Source organism: Procambarus clarkii, chromosome 56 (genome assembly GCF_040958095.1).
Source record: "Procambarus clarkii isolate CNS0578487 chromosome 56, FALCON_Pclarkii_2.0, whole genome shotgun sequence".
In the NCBI taxonomy this organism is placed as follows: Eukaryota; Metazoa; Arthropoda; class Malacostraca; order Decapoda; family Cambaridae; genus Procambarus; species Procambarus clarkii.
This window is the reverse complement of record NC_091205.1, coordinates 12,427,919-12,444,733: the sequence shown is the minus strand read 5'-3', so window position 1 is coordinate 12,444,733 and position 16,815 is coordinate 12,427,919. Positions and strand designations below refer to the sequence as shown.

At 43.8% G+C, this 16,815-nt stretch overlaps 1 protein-coding gene across 1 annotated transcript in view; it reads right to left on the bottom strand.

The window, feature by feature from the left end:
• Positions 1-16,247, bottom strand: part of LOC123770838 (carboxylic ester hydrolase) — a 116,848-nt gene extending 100,601 nt beyond the window's left edge. The window contains exon 1 of the mRNA XM_045763013.2: positions 16,102-16,247. The gene's annotated coding sequence lies outside the window, so the exon portion shown is untranslated. The remainder of the gene's footprint in view (positions 1-16,101) is intronic.
• Positions 16,248-16,815: the final 568 nt, after the last annotated feature.

Here is a 16,815-nt window from a genome sequence, read left to right as displayed (position 1 = left end):
ATTGTGTTCTGGGAGGTTATTGTGTTCTGGGAGGGTATTGTGTTCTGGGAGGGTATTGTGTTCTGGAGGGTATTGTGTTCTGGGAGGGTATTGTGTTCTGGGAGGGTATTGTGTTCTGGGAGGGTATTGTGTTCTGGGAGGGTATTGTGTTCTGGGAGGGTATTGTGTTCTGGGAGGGTATTGTGTTCTGGGAGGGTATTGTGTTCTGGGAGGGTATTGTGTTCTGGAGGGTATTGTGTTCTGGAGAGGGTATTGTGTTCTGGGAGGGTATTGTGTTCTAGGGAGGGTATTGTGTTCTGGGAGGTTATTGTGTTCTGAGAGTATTGTGTTCTGGGAGGGTATTGTGTTCTGGGAGGGTATTGTGTTCTGGGAGGGTATTGTGTTCTGGGAGGATATTGTGTTCTGGGAGGGTATTGTGTTCTGGGAGGTTATTGTGTTCTGAGAGTATTGTGTTCTGGGAGGGTATTGTGTTCTGGAAGGTTATTGTGTTCTGAGAGTATTGTGTTCTGGGAGGGTATTGTGTTCTGGGAGGGTATTGTGTTCTGGGAGGGTACTGTGTTCTGGGAGGTTATTGTGTTCTGGGAGGTTATTGTGTTCTGAGGGTATTGTGTTCTGGGAGGGTATTGTGTTCTGGGAGGGTATTGTGTTCTGGGAGGGTATTGTGTTCTGGGAGGTTATTGTGTTCTGGGAGGGTATTGTGTTCTGGGAGGTTATTGTGTTCTGGGAGGGTATTGTGTTCTGGGAGGTTCTTGTGTTCTGGGAGGGTATTGTGTTCTGGGAGGTTATTGTGTTCTGGGAGAGTATTGTGTTCTGGGAGGGTATTGTGTTCTGGGAGGTTATTGTGTTCTGGGAGGTTATTGTGTTCTGGGAGGGTATTGTGTTCTGGGAGGTTCTTGTGTTCTGGGAGGGTATTGTGTTCTGGGAGGGTATTGTGTTCTGGGAGGGTATTGTGTTCTGGGAGAGCATTGTGTTCTGGGAGGTTATTGTGTTCTGGGAGGGTATTGTGTTCTGGGAGGTTCTTGTGTTCTGGGAGGTTATTGTGTTCTGGGAGGGTATTGTGTTCTGGGAGGGTATTGTGTTCTGGGAGGGTATTGTGTTCTGGGAGGGTATTGTGTTCTGGGAGGTTATTGTGTTCTGGGAGGTTATTGTGTTCTGGGAGGGTATTGTGTTCTGGGAGGGTATTGTGTTCTGGGAGGGTATTGTGTTCTGGGAGGGTATTGTGTTCTGGGAGGGTATTGTGTTCTGGGAGGTTATTGTGTTCTGGGAGGTTATTGTGTTCTGGAAGGGTATTGTGGTCTGGGAGGGTATTGTGTTCTGGGAGGGTATTGTGTTCTGGGAGAGTATTGTGTTCTGGGAGGGTATTGTGTTCTGGGAGGGTATTGTGTTCTGGGAGGTTCTTGTGTTCTGGGAGGTTATTGTGTTCTGGGAGGTTCTTGTGTTCTGGGAGGGTATTGTGTTCTGGGAGGTTATTGTGTTCTGAGAGGTTCTTGTGTTCTGGGAGGGTATTGTGTTCTGGGAGGTTATTGTGTTCTGGGAGGTCATTGTGTTCTGGGAGGGTATTGTGTTCTGGGAGGGTATTGTGTTCTGGGAGGGTATTGTGTTCTGGGAGGGTATTGTGTTCTGGGAGGTTATTGTGTTCTGGAAGGTTATTGTGTTCTGGAAGGTTCTTGTGTTCTGGGAGGTTATTGTGTTCTGGGAGGGTATTGTGTTCTGGGAGGTTATTGTGTTCTGGGAGGTTATTGTGTTCTGGGAGGATATTGTGTTCTGAGAGTATTGTGTTCTGGGAGGGTATTGTGTTCTGGGAGGGTATTGTGTTCTGGGAGGGTATTGTGTTCTGGGAGGTTATTGTGTTCTGGGAGGTTATTGTGTTCTGGGAGGTTATTGTGTTCTGGGAGGTTATTGTGTTCTGGGAGGTTATTGTGTTCTGGGAGGTTATTGTGTTCTGAGAGTATTGTGTTCTGGGAGGGTATTGTGTTCTGGGAGGGTATTGTGTTCTGGGAGGGTATTGTGTTCTGGGAGGTTATTGTGTTCTGGGAGGGTATTGTGTTCTGGGAGGGTATTGTGTTCTGGGAGGGTATTGTGTTCTGGGAGTGTATTGTGTTCTGGGAGGGTATTGTGTTCTGGGAGGGTATTGTGTTCTGGGAGGGTATTGTGTTCTGGGAGGGTATTGTGTTCTGGGAGGGTATTGTGTTCTGGAAGGGTATTGTGTTCTGGAAGGGTATTGTGTTCTGGGAGGGTATTGTGTTCTGGGAGGGTATTGTGTTCTGGGAGGGTATTGTTTTCTGGGAGGGTACTGTGTTCTGGGAGGGTATTGTGTTCTGAGGGTATTGTGTTCTGGGAGGGTATTGTGTTCTGAGGGTATTGTGTTCTGGGAGGGTATTGTGTTCTGAGGGTATTGTGTTCTGGGAGGTTATTGTGTTCTGAGGGTATTGTGTTCTGGGAGGTTATTGTGTTCTGGGAGGTTATTGTGTTCTGGGAGGTTATTGTGTTCTGAGGGTATTGTGTTCAGGGAGGGTATTGTGTTCTGAGGGTATTGTGTTCTGGGAGGTTATTGTGTTCTGAGGGTATTGTGTTCTGGGAGGTTATTGTGTTCTGGGAGGTTATTGTGTTCTGAGGGTATTGTGTTCTGAGAGTATTGTGTTCTGGGAGGGTATTGTGTTCTGGGAGGGTATTGTGTTCTGGGAGGGTATTGTGTTCTGGGAGGGTATTGTGTTCTGGGAGGTTATTGTGTTCTGGGAGGGTATTGTGTTCTGGGAGGGTATTGTGTTCTGGGAGGTTATTGTGTTCTGGGAGGTTATTGTGTTCTGGGAGGTTATTGTGTTCTGGGAGGGTGTTGTGTTCTGGGAGGGTATTGTGTTCTGGGAGGGTATTGTGTTCTGGAAGGTTCTTGTGTTCTGGGAGGTTATTGTGTTCTGGGAGGGTATTGTGTTCTGGGAGGTTCTTGTGTTCTGGGAGGTTATTGTGTTCTGGGAGGGTGTTGTGTTCTGGGAGGTTCTTGTGTTCTGGGAGGTTATTGTGTTCTGGAAGGTTCTTGTGTTCTGGGAGGTTATTGTGTTCTGGGAGGTTCTTGTGTTCTGGGAGGTTATTGTGTTCTGGGAGGGTATTGTGTTCTGGGAGGTTCTTGTGTTCTGGGAGGTTCTTGTGTTCTGGGAGGGTATTGTGTTCTGGGAGGTTCTTGTGTTCTGGGAGGGTATTGTGTTCTGGGAGGTTCTTGTGTTCTGGGAGGTTATTGTGTTCTGGGAGGGTATTGTGTTCTGGGAGGTTCTTGTGTTCTGGGAGGTTATTGTGTTCTGGGAGGTTCTTGTGTTCTGGGAGGTTCTTGTGTTCTGGGAGGTTATTGTGTTCTGGGAGGGTATTGTGTTCTGGGAGGTTCTTGTGTTCTGGGAGGTTATTGTGTTCTGGGAGGGTGTTGTGTTCTGGGAGGGTATTGTGTTCTGGGAGGTTCTTGTGTTCTGGGAGGTTCCTGTGTTCTGGGAGGTTATTGTGTTCTGGGAGGTTATTGTGTTCTGGGAGGTTATTGTGTTCTGGGAGGTTCTTGTGTTCTGGGAGGTTATTGTGTTCTGGGAGGTTATTGTGTTCTGGGAGGTTCTTGTGTTCTGGGAGGTTCTTGTGTTCTGGGAGGGTATTGTGTTCTGGGAGGTTATTGTGTTCTGGGAGGTTCTTGTGTTCTGGGAGGTTATTGTGTTCTGGGAGGGTATTGTGTTCTGGGAGGTTCTTGTGTTCTGGGAGGTTATTGTGTTCTGGGAGGTTCTTGTGTTCTGGGAGGGTATTGTGTTCTGGGAGGGTATTGTGTTCTGGGAGGGTATTGTGTTCTGGGAGGGTATTGTGTTCTGGGAGGGTATTGTGTTCTGGGAGGTTATTGTGTTCTGGGAGGTTATTGTGTTCTGGGAGGTTATTGTGTTCTGGGAGGGTGTTGTGTTCTGGGAGGGTATTGTGTTCTGGGAGGGTATTGTGTTCTGGAAGGTTCTTGTGTTCTGGGAGGTTATTTTGTTCTGGGAGGGTATTGTGTTCTGGGAGGTTCTTGTGTTCTGGGAGGTTCTTGTGTTCTGGGAGGTTATTGTGTTCTGGGAGGTTCTTGTGTTCTGGGAGGTTCTTGTGTTCTGGGAGGTTATTGTGTTCTGGGAGGTTCTTGTGTTCTGGGAGGTTCTTGTGTTCTGGGAGGTTATTGTGTTCTGGGAGGGTATTGTGTTCTGGGAGGTTCTTGTGTTCTGGGAGGTTCTTGTGTTCTGGGAGGGTATTGTGTTCTGGGAGGTTCTTGTGTTCTGGGAGGGTATTGTGTTCTGGGAGGTTCTTGTGTTCTGGGAGGTTATTGTGTTCTGGGAGGGTATTGTGTTCTGGGAGGTTCTTGTGTTCTGGGAGGTTATTGTGTTCTGGGAGGTTCTTGTGTTCTGGGAGGTTCTTGTGTTCTGGGAGGTTATTGTGTTCTGGGAGGGTATTGTGTTCTGGGAGGTTCTTGTGTTCTGGGAGGTTATTGTGTTCTGGGAGGGTGTTGTGTTCTGGGAGGGTATTGTGTTCTGGGAGGTTCTTGTGTTCTGGGAGGTTCTTGTGTTCTGGGAGGTTATTGTGTTCTGGGAGGTTATTGTGTTCTGGGAGGTTATTGTGTTCTGGGAGGTTCTTGTGTTCTGGGAGGTTATTGTGTTCTGGGAGGTTATTGTGTTCTGGGAGGTTCTTGTGTTCTGGGAGGTTCTTGTGTTCTGGGAGGGTATTGTGTTCTGGGAGGTTATTGTGTTCTGGGAGGTTCTTGTGTTCTGGGAGGTTATTGTGTTCTGGGAGGGTATTGTGTTCTGGGAGGTTCTTGTGTTCTGGGAGGTTATTGTGTTCTGGGAGGTTCTTGTGTTCTGGGAGGGTATTGTGTTCTGGGAGGGTATTGTGTTCTGGGAGGGTATTGTGTTCTGGGAGGGTATTGTGTTCTGGGAGGGTATTGTGTTCTGGGAGGTTATTGTGTTCTGGGAGGGTATTGTGTTCTGGGAGGTTCTTGTGTTCTGGGAGGTTATTGTGTTCTGGGAGGGTATTGTGTTCTGGGAGGTTCTTGTGTTCTGGGAGGTTATTGTGTTCTGGGAGGTTATTGTGTTCTGGGAGGTTATTGTGTTCTGGGAGGTTCTTGTGTTCTGGGAGGTTATTGTGTTCTGGGAGGTTATTGTGTTCTGGGAGGTTCTTGTGTTCTGGGAGGTTCTTGTGTTCTGGGAGGGTATTGTGTTCTGGGAGGTTATTGTGTTCTGGGAGGTTCTTGTGTTCTGGGAGGTTATTGTGTTCTGGGAGGGTATTGTGTTCTGGGAGGTTCTTGTGTTCTGGGAGGGTATTGTGTTCTGGGAGGGTATTGTGTTCTGGGAGGGTATTGTGTTCTGGGAGGGTATTGTGTTCTGGGAGGTTATTGTGTTCTGGAAGGTTATTGTGTTCTAGAAGGTTCTTGTGTTCTGGGAGGGTATTGTGTTCTGGGAGGTTTTTGTGTTCTGGGAGGGTATTGTGTTCTGGGAGGTTATTGTGTTCTGGGAGGTTCTTGTGTTCTGGGAGGTTATTGTGTTCTGGAAGGTTATTGTGTTCTGGAAGGTTCTTGTGTTCTGGGAGGGTATTGTGTTCTGGGAGGTTCTTTTGTTCTGGGAGGTTCTTGTGTTCTGGGAGGGTTTTGTGTTCTGGGAGGGTATTGTGTTCTGGGAGGGTATTGTGTTCTGGGAGGTTCTTGTGTTCTGGGAGGGTATTGTGTTCTGGGAGGTTCTTGTGTTCTGGGAGGTTCTTGTGTTCTGGGAGGGTATTGTGTTCTGGAAGGGTATTGTGTTCTGGAAGGTTCTTGTGTTCTGGGAGGGTATTGTGTTCTGGGAGGTTCTTGTGTTCTGGGAGGTTCTTGTGTTCTGGGAGGGTATTGTGTTCTGGAAGGGTATTGTGTTCTGGAAGGTTCTTGTGTTCTGGGAGGGTATTGTGTTCTGGGAGGTTCTTGTGTTCTGGGAGGTTATTGTGTTCTGGAAGGGTATTGTGTTCTGGGAGGGTATTGTGTTCTGGGAGGGTATTGTGTTCTGGGAGGGTATTGTGTTCTGGGAGGGTATTGTGTTCTGGGAGGGTATTGTGTTCTGGAAGGGTATTGTGTTCTGGGAGGGTATTGTGTTCTGGGAGGGTGTCGATGTTCTGTGAGGGTGTCGATGTTCTGTGAGGGTGTCGATGTTCTGTGAGGGTGTCGATGTTCTGTGAGGGTGTTGATGTTCTGTGAGGGTGTCGATGTTCTGTGAGGGTGTCGATGTTCTGTGAGGGTGTCGATGTTCTGTGAGGGTGTCGATGTTCTGTGAGGGTGTCGATGTTCTGTGAGGGTGTCGATATTCTGTGAGGGTGTCGATGTTCTGTGAGGGTGTCGATGTTCTGTGAGGGTGTCGATGTTCTGTGAGGGTGTCGATGTTCTGTGAAGGTGTTGTGTTCTGTGAGGGTGTCGATGTTCTGTGAGGGTGTCGATGTTCTGTGAGGGTGTTGATGTTCTGTGAGGGTGTTGTGTTTTGTGAGGGTGTTGTGTTCTGTGAGGGTGTCGATGTTCTGTGAGGGTGTTGATGTTCTGTGAGGGTGTTGTGTTCCGTGAGGGTGTTGTGTTTTGTGAGGGTGTCGATGTTCTGTGAGGGTGTTGTGTTCTGTGAGGGTGTTGTGTTCTTTGAGGGTGTTGTGTTCTGTGAGGGTGTCGATGTTCTGTGAGGGTGTTGTGTTCTGTGAGGGTGTTGTGTTCTGTGAGGGTGTTGTGTTCTGTGAGTGTGTCGATGTTCTGTGAGGGTGTTGTGTTCTGTGAGGGTGTCGATGTTCTGTGAGGGTGTTGTGTTCTGTGAGGGTGTTGTGTTCTTTGAAGGTGTTGTGTTCTGTGAGGGTGTCGATGTTCTGTGAGGGTGTTGTGTTCTGTGAGGGTGTTGTGTTCTGTGAGGGTGTCGATGTTCTGTGAGGGTGTTGTGTTCTGTGAGGGTGTTGTGTTCTGTGAGGGTGTCGATGTTCTGTGAGGGTGTTGTGTTCTGTGAGGGTGTCGATGTTCTGTGAGGGTGTCGATGTTCTGTGAGGGTGTTGTGTTCTGTGAGGGTGTCGATGTTCTGTGAGGGTGTCGATGTTCTGTGAGGGTGTTGTGTTCTGTGAGGGTGTCGATGTTCTGTGAGGGTGTTGTATTCTGTGAGGGTGTCGATGTTCTGTGAGGGTGTTGTGTTCTGTGAGGGTGTTGTGTTCTGTGAGGGTGTTGTGTTCTGTGAGGGTGTCGATGTTCTGTGAGGGTGTCGATGTTCTGTGAGAGTGTTGTGTTCTGTGAGGGTGTCGATATTCTGTGAGGGTGTCGATGTTCTGTGAGGGCGTCGATGTTCTGTGAGGGTGTCGATGTTCTGTGAGGGTGTTGTGTTCTGTGAGGGCGTCGATGTTCTGTGAGGGCGTCGATGTTCTGTGAGGGCGTCGATGTTCTGTGAGGGTGCTGTGTTCTTTGAGGGTGTTGTGTTCTGTGAGGGTGTTGTGTTCTTTGAGGGTGTTGGTGTTCTGTGAGAGTGTTGTGTTCTGTGAGAGTGTTGTGTTCTGTGAGAGTGTTGTGTTCTGTGAGAGTGTTGTGTTCTGTGAGAGTGTTGTGTTCTGTGAGAGTGTTGTGTTCTGTGAGAGTGTTGTGTTCTGTGAGGGTGTTGTGTTCTGTGAGGGTGTTGTGTTCTGTGAGAGTGTTGTGTTCTGTGAGAGTGTTGTGTTCTGTGAGGGTGTTGTGTTCTGTGAGGGTGTTGTGTTCTGTGAGGGTGTTGTGTTCTTTGAGGGTGTTGTGTTCTGTGAGGGTGTTGTGTTCTGTGAGGGTGTTGTGTTCTGTGAGGGTGTTGGTTTTCTGTGAGAGTGTTGTGTTCCGTGAGAGTGTTGTGTTCTGTGAGAGTGTTGTGTTCTGTGAGAGTGTTGTGTTCTGTGAGGGTGTTGTGTTCTGTGAGAGTGTTGTGTTCTGTGAGAGTGTTGTGTTCTTTGAGGGTGTTGTGTTCTGTGAGGGTGTTGTGTTCTGTGAGGGTGTTGTGTTCTTTGAGGGTGTTGTGTTCTGTGAGGGTGTTGTGTTCTGTGAGGGTGTTGTGTTCTGTGAGGGTGTTGTGTTCTGTGAGGGTGTTGTGTTCTCTGAGGGTGTTGTGTTCTCTGAGGGTGTTGTGTTCTGTGAGAGTGTTGTGTTCTGTGAGGGTGTTGTGTTCTGCGAGAGTGTTGTGTTCTGTGAGGGTGTTGGTGTTCTGTGAGGGTGTTGTGTTCTGTGAGGGTGTTGTGTTCTGTGAGGGTGTTGTGTTCTGTGAGGGTGTTGTGTTCTGTGAGGGTGTTGTGTTCTGTGAGAGTGTTGTGTTCTGTGAGGGTGTTGTGTTCTGTGAGAGTGTTGTGTTCTGTGAGGGTGTTGGTGTTCTGTGAGAGTGTTGTGTTCTGTGAGGGTGTTGTGTTCTGTGAGGGTGTTGTGTTCTGTGAGGGTGTTGTGTTCTTTGAGGGTGTTGTGTTCTTTGAGGGTGTTGTGTTCTGTGTGGGTGTTGATGTTCTGTGAGGGTGTTGTGTTCTGTGAGGGTGTTGTGTTCTGTGAGAGTGTTGTGTTCTGTGAGGGTGTTGTGTTCTGTGAGAGTGTTGTGTTCTGTGAGGGTGTTGGTGTCCTGAGAGGCTTAGATTACGTTATTACGTTGCAAGATGGTAAATAGAACTGAGGGAGGAGATTTGTATCGTTGGTGAAAGACTTGGTACTGTTGGTGAAAGATATGGTATCTTTGGTGAAAGACTTGTTTCTGTTGGTGAAAGACTAGGTATCGTTGGTGAGATCGTTCTTCATGTCGTAAATGAAACTCTCCCTTAAGTTTTTGTTAAATTTCACTTTACGAGATGGAGGGTGATGGGAAGCTGCCCGTTCTAGATGGAAGAGTCACGGAAAGGAATGGTGGCTTCCACACTGCAGTCTACACGAAGGAATCATAGGAATGTGCCCTAATGCCAATAGCGACTGCCAAGACAGGTACTGAAGGAGTGTTGTCAACGCTTACGTCGACCTGGCTGTCACTCAAATCTCTGGTTGGAAGCAGAACGATGAAGAACTGTGTTGGGTCAGGTAGGTCTTAGTCAACAATGGCTTCTCTAACGGTTATGTTGAGGACGTCATAAAAAGAAAGGTGAAACGTCATGCAGCCTCTGAAGAGTCAACTAACACAGCACTTGTACCCCCTATTAGACTGTTTTAAAGGACTTCTTTTCGACAGCTTATAAAACGGAAAAAAATGTCCTGAAAGATATTATTAATAGGAACGATATCCCCACAGACAAAAATCAGATGATACAATTAACAATTTACTGCAAAAACGAGAAAACGGCCAACCAACGCATGAAGAACTCTCCAGACACCAAACAGAACTCCTAAAACGAAACTAACGTCGTCTGTGCCTTCACATGGCCACTTGGGAACTGGCAGCCCCCAAAGATCTCAGTACATACGCATGTACACCAGTGGCATAATGCTCCTTGCTGTCTGGGTTTGAGTTACTTTTGGGGTGTGGAGTTCTCAGTCGTGTATATGCTTGGGGACCACTTAAGCTTGTTTGGATTTGTGTTGCTCCCGTGGCCCCACAAAGTGAGGTGATGTGATGAAATAACTATGCCCAAGATTACCACCAAGTGGCGTCGGGATGGTGCGTTAAATAGCCTCGGCTACCATAGTCTTTTGTACGGTCACGGATGGTGGAGTGATTAAGGTACCATGTACACCAGTTGCATCCTCCTCCTGGCAGTCTGGGTTCCAGTTACTTCTGGGGAGTGGAGTTTTCAGTCATATATAAACATTATATTATATATATATATATATATATATATATATATGTCGTACCTAGTAGCCAGAACGCACTTCTCAGCCTACTATGCAAGGCCCGATTTGCCTAATAAGCCAAGTTTTCCTGAATTAATATATTTTCTCTAATTTTTTTCTTATGAAATGATAAAGCTACCCATTTCATTACGTATGAGGTCAATTTTTTTTTATGGAGTTAAAATTAACGTAGATATATGACCGAACCTAACCAACCCTACCTAACCTAACCTAACCTATCTTTATATGTTAGGTTAGGTTAGGTAGCCGAAAAAGTTAGGTAAGGTTAGGTTAGGTAGGTTAGGTTGTCGAAAAACAATTAATTCATGAAAACTTGGCTTATTAGGCAAATCGGGCCCTGCATAGTAGGCAGAGAAGTGCGTTCTGGCTACTAGGTACGACATATATATATATATATATATATATATATATATATATATATATATATATATATATATATATATATATATATATATATATATATATAAATATATATAAATATATATATATATATATATATATATATATATATATATATATATATATATATATGCGGAAAATTCGCATAGAAATGAGAAAGGGAGATGAAGATTTTGGCTGGTGTTGGTGGCAAACTAAACACAATGACGGGCATAGTAAACACAATGATGGGCATAGTAAACACAATGACGGGCATAGTAAACACAATGACGGGCATACTAAACACAATGACGGGCATAGTAAACACAATGACGGGCATAGTAAACACAATGACGGGCATACTAAACACAATGACGGGCATAGTAAACACAATGATGGGCATAGTAAACACAATGATGGGCATAGTAAACACAATGACGGGCATAGTAAACACAATGATGGGCATACTAAACACAATGACGGGCATAGTAAACACAATGACGGGCATAGTAAACACAATGACGGGCATAGTAAACACAATGATGGGCATAGTAAACACAATGACGGGCATAGTAAACACAATGACGGGCATAGTAAACACAATGATGGGCATAGTAAACACAATGACGGGCATAGTAAACACAATGATGGGCATACTAAACACAATGACGGGCATACTAAACACAATGACGGGCATAGTAAACACAATGACGGGCATACTAAACACAATGACGGGCATAGTAAACACAATGACGGGCATACTAAACACAATGACGGGCATACTAAACACAATGACGGGCATACTAAACACAATGATGGGCATAGTGACCGCGATCATTGTCACACCATATAAGGAGAGCTTAAGTAATCAACGCCCACCGGCTTAGAGCAAGAAGATAACCTTGCAGGCAACCTTGGAGCTGTGTCATGGACCTTGGTCATGTTTATCACTTGCCAAGCATTATCACGGCCCTCTGCTCCACCGCTCTCTCACACGGCCGTGTATCCGTGTCCGTTTAGGGAGGTTATCATCTTGAGGTTATCGCGAGATGATTTCGGGTCTTAGAGTCCCCGCGGTCCGGTCCTCGACCAGACCTGCTATTTGTTACACATCCCCATGAAGGAGCCCGTAGCAGCTGTCTAACTCCCAGGTACTTATTTACTGCTAGGTGAACAGACCATCAGGGTGAAAGAAACGCTGCCCATTTGTCTCCGCCTCCGCCGGGGATCGAACCCGGAATCTTAGGACTACGAATCCCAAGCGCTGTCTACTAAGCCTTCAGGCCCCAATTACCAGGGGGGGACACAGGTGTGTATCATTGTGAGAGCAGGTATATAGACAGGTGTGCGTCCGTGTTTCTGTAATTAAGGACGTAGGTATGTATCCGTGTATGTAGGGACACGGCCGTGTGTCAGTGTCCGTGTGGATAAGGACACGACCGTGTGTCAATGTCCGTGTGGATAAGGACACGGCCGTGTGTCTGTGCCCGTGTGGATAAGGACACGGCCGTGTGTCTGTGTCCGTGTGGATAAGGACACGGCCGTGTGTCAATGTCCGTGTGGATAAGGACACGGCCGTGTGTCAATGTCCGTGTGGATAAGGACACGGCCGTGTGTCTGTGTCCGTGTGGATAAGGACACGGCCGTGTGTCTGTGTCCGTGTGGATAAGGACACGGCCGTGTGTCAGTGTCCGTGTGGATAAGGACACGGCCGTGTGTCAATGTCCGTGTGGATAAGGACACGGCCGTGTGTCAATGTCCGTGTGGATAAGGACACGGCCGTGTGTCAATGTCCGTGTGGATAAGGACACGGCCGCGTGTCAGTGTCCGTGTGGATAAGGACACGGCCGTGTGTCTGTGTCCATGTGGATAAGGACACGGGCAGGTGTCAGTGTCCGTGTGGATAAGGACACGGGCGGGTGTCAGTGTCCGAGTGGATAAGGACACGGGCGGGTGTCAGTGTCCGAGTGGATAAGGACACTGCCGCGTGTCAGTGTGGATAAGGACACGGCCGCATGTCAGTGTCCGTGTGGATAAGGACACGGCCGTGTGTCTGTGTCCATGTGGATAAGGACACGGCCGTGTGTCTGTGTCCATGTGGATAAGGACACGGGCGGGTATCAGTGTCCGTGTGGATATGGACACGGGCGGGTGTCAGTGTCCGTGTGGATAAGGACACAGGCTTGTGTCAGGATAGATAGGGACGCAGGTGCCACAGTCATATCACAGACAAATCGTAATCACGGCCAAATTAATCGTGATCACTGTCATACTAATCGTCATCACTGTCATACTAATCGTCATCACTGTCATCACTGTCATACTAATCGTCATCACTGTCATACTAATCGTCATCACTGTCATCACTGTCATACTAATCGTCATCACTGTCATACTAATCGTGATCACTGTCATACTAATCGTCATCACTGTCATACTAATCGTGATCACTGTCATACTAATCGTAAACACTGTCATACTAATCGTAAACACTGTCATAACCTACCTACAAACGTAGTCACACTAAGCACGAGTACATTCAAAACGCCATCATTCTCATACTAAAGGTTATCATCCACTTACTAGCCACGTTATCAGTCATGTTATCTGCGATCCCGGTTATCGTAACTGCGATCACTACAATAACTCGCTACACTAACAAAACACAAATTCTGTCCACATAGGACAGAAGAAATTATATATATATATTTTGGTTAACATTGCAAATAATTGCCGCACTTGTGGTTGAAATGTTCTTATGCCTTATTCTCTCTGACGGAACTTATCCCTCCCCCCCCCCACGTCTACAGCATCCCATTTCCCATCATCTCAAGTAATCTCACCCTAACCCACTTCTAACCTATCCCATCCACCTCACCCCATGCCCCATTTGGCTTATAATTATCCCTCCCTCAAATTGTGCACAACTGCCCCCCCATAATTATGGAGGAATTAGCAAACCAAAGAAATAGAAAGCAGTGACACCGTAAATTTCAAAGTAATGAATGTAAATGGTAACGAAATCGTAAGCAAGTGAATCGAATTCAAAGACTTGAGACATAAGAGTGAGACAGAAGTAACTGCACTCTTGTAAACAAGTTATCACGACTCGTAACAAATGCAATATTCCCTGACAACTGTCACTTGATAATAAAGATATGGACATTGAGGAGAAGGAGTTGTACAGATCAAATAAAACTGGATATGATAACTCCGACTGTGAAGGTAATAATAAATACACACCTACAACCATAACAGTAGTGTGGAACCATAACAGTAGTGTGGAACCATAACAGTAGTGTGGAACCATAACAGTAGTGTGGAACCATAACAGTAGTGTGGAACCATAACAGTAGTGTGGAACCATAACAGTAGTGTGGAACCATAACAGTAGTGTGGAACCATAACAGTAGTGTGGAACCATGACAGTAGTGTGGAACCATAACAATATTCTGGAACCATAACAATATTCTGGAACCATAATAATAATATGGAACCATAACAATAATATGGAACCATAACAATATTCTGGAACCATAATAATAATATGGAACCATAACAATAATATGGAACCATAATAATAATATGGAACCATAATAATAATATGGAACCATAATAATAATATGGAACCATAATAATAATATGGAACCATAACAATAATATGGAACCATAACAATAATATGGAACCATAACAATAATATGGAACCATAATAATAATATGGAACCATAACAATAATATGGAACCATAATAATAATATGGAACCATAACAATAATATGGAACCATAATAATAATATGGAACCATAATAATAATATGGAACCATAACAATAATATGGAACCATAACAATAATATGGAACCATAACAATAATATGGAACCATAACAATAATATGGAACCATAACAATAATATGGAACCATAACAATAATATGGAACCATAACAATAATATGGAACCATAATAATAATATGGAACCATAACAATAATATGGAACCATAACAATAATATGGAACCATAACAATAATATGGAACCATAATAATAATATGGAACCATAATAATAATATGGAACCATAATAATAATATGGAACCATAATAATAATATGGAACCCATAACAATAATATGGAACCATAATAATAATATGGAACCATAATAATAATATGGAACCATAACAATAATATGGAACCATAACAATAATATGGAACCATAACAATAATATGGAACCATAAAAATAATATGGAACCATAACAATAATATGGAACCATAACAATGGCAGCCCCAAGAATACAATGGTATTACAAAGCTCCACAAGTGACATAATGTGCGGACAATATTATGACACAATAAGTAAGACAACAATAGTCATAACTGAAGGCTCTAGCTCCTGTAGTCAGGTAAATTTGTCAAGTGATCAAAACAACTAGAACAATGCTTACAGAGTTAGTAAGTATAAGATTATATATTAATCTTATACTTATTACTTAATCATAGTAAGTATAAGATTTGAATTCGATATATATATATATATATATATATATATATATATATATATATATATATATATATATATATATATATATATATATATATATATATATATATATATATATATATATATATATATATATATATATGTCGTACCTAGTAGCCAGAACGCACTTCTCAGCCTACTATGCAAGGCCCGATTTGCCTAATAAGCCAAGTTTTCAAGAATTAATTGTTTTTCGACTACCTAACCTACCTAACCTAACCTAACCTAACTTTTTCGGCTACCTGACCTAACCTAACCCATAAAGATAGGTTAGGTTAGGTTAGGTAGGGTTGGTTAGGTTCGGTCATATATCTACGTTAATTTTAACTCCAAAAAAAAAAGATTTACCTCATACATAATGAAATGGGTAGCTTTATCATTTCATAAGAAAAAAATTAGAGAAAATATATTAATTCAGGAAAACTTGGCTTATTAGGCAAATCGGGCCTTGCATAGTAGGCATAGAAGTGCGTTCTGGCTACTAGGTACGACATATATATATATATATATATATATATATATATATATATATATATATATATATATATATATATATATATATATATGTCGTACCTAGTAGCCAGAACTCACTTCTCAGCCTATTATGCAAGGTCCGATTTGCCTAATAAGCCAAGTTTTCATGAATTAATTGTTTTTCGACTACCTAACCTACCTAACCTAACCTAACCTACCTTTTTGGGCTACCTAACCAAACCTAACCTATAAAGATAGGTTAGGTTAGGTTAGGTAGGGTTGGTTAGGTTCGGTCATATATCTGATTCAGATTCAGATTCAGATGTTTATTCAGGTAAGGTATATACATACAAGTGATGTTACATTAATGGATTGATATATAGATAGAGCTAGTACATACAATGCCTAAAGCCACTATTACGCAATGCGTTTCGGGCAAGAATCTACGTTAATTTTAACTCCAATAAAAAAAAATTGACCTCATACATAATGAAATGGGTAGCTTTATCATTTCATAAGAAAAAAATTAGAAAAAATATATTAATTCAGGAAAACTTGGCTTATTAGGCAAGTCGGGCCTTGCATAGTAGGCTCAGAAGTGCGTTCTGGCTACTACGTACGACATATATATATATATATATATATATATATATATATATATATATATATATATATATATATATATATATATATATATATATAAAGAAATAATCACTCAGCCTGCAAAACCTCAATGTCTTCGATTAATCCACGAGCCATTTTTAGGTAGGCCTGTAGAGCAAAGGCCAAACTTATATTTTGCGTTTCTCAGACAAATATTATATAACTAAGAGCATCTTGGCATACACAAGATATTTATAATGACCTACATTAAACGAGTCAGCAGCTATAAATTAAGATGAGAGAGAGAGAGAGACGGATTAGAGACGCACCTGTGTGATCCTATGTGCCTGGTGCCCACTGAGGTACTGCCGGCAGCAACCACCTACTGGCCCCGAGTACACCTTAGTGTGTCTGCCAGACGCTCATGCCTTGGTACTTGGATACCAAGGGAACCGCCTGGGAACACCAAATGCTATTGGCAATAATGAAGGGGGTAGAAATAGCCTAAGCTACTCTATCCCTTTGAGATGTATTTTTTTCTTGTCTCAATAAACATACTTGAACTTGAACTCATGCCTTGACGCCTGTACGACACTCTCCAGTAAACCTTGCTAGAAATATGAGTCAAATTATCATAATGTATAATAAATTTAGTATTGAAACTCCAGAATGAGTTTATTAATTTTTTCAAACTATTGTGTTAGTTACGATATTTATATGCTTTCTGCGTTAAACTCACGCCACTGGAGCTGCTGACTTTGCTTGGATAGTGACAAAATTGAGGTGACCGGCTACAGTTAACCTGCACTTAAGCTTATCGAGGTCCCGCGAGGTTAACCACTGACCTTCACCCGCACGCAACACACTACAGATAGCAGACTCTCAAGGACACGCTGCAACGAGAACAGAAGCATCAGGTGAAACGAAACGTGCTCAGCCATACTGCTCGATTCAGCTTGCCTCCATATGTTGTGAGCCGAGGACGTAGACCACTGTACATCAAGACCCTAAGTGGAATAAGCCTATCAGTACCGTTGGAGCGT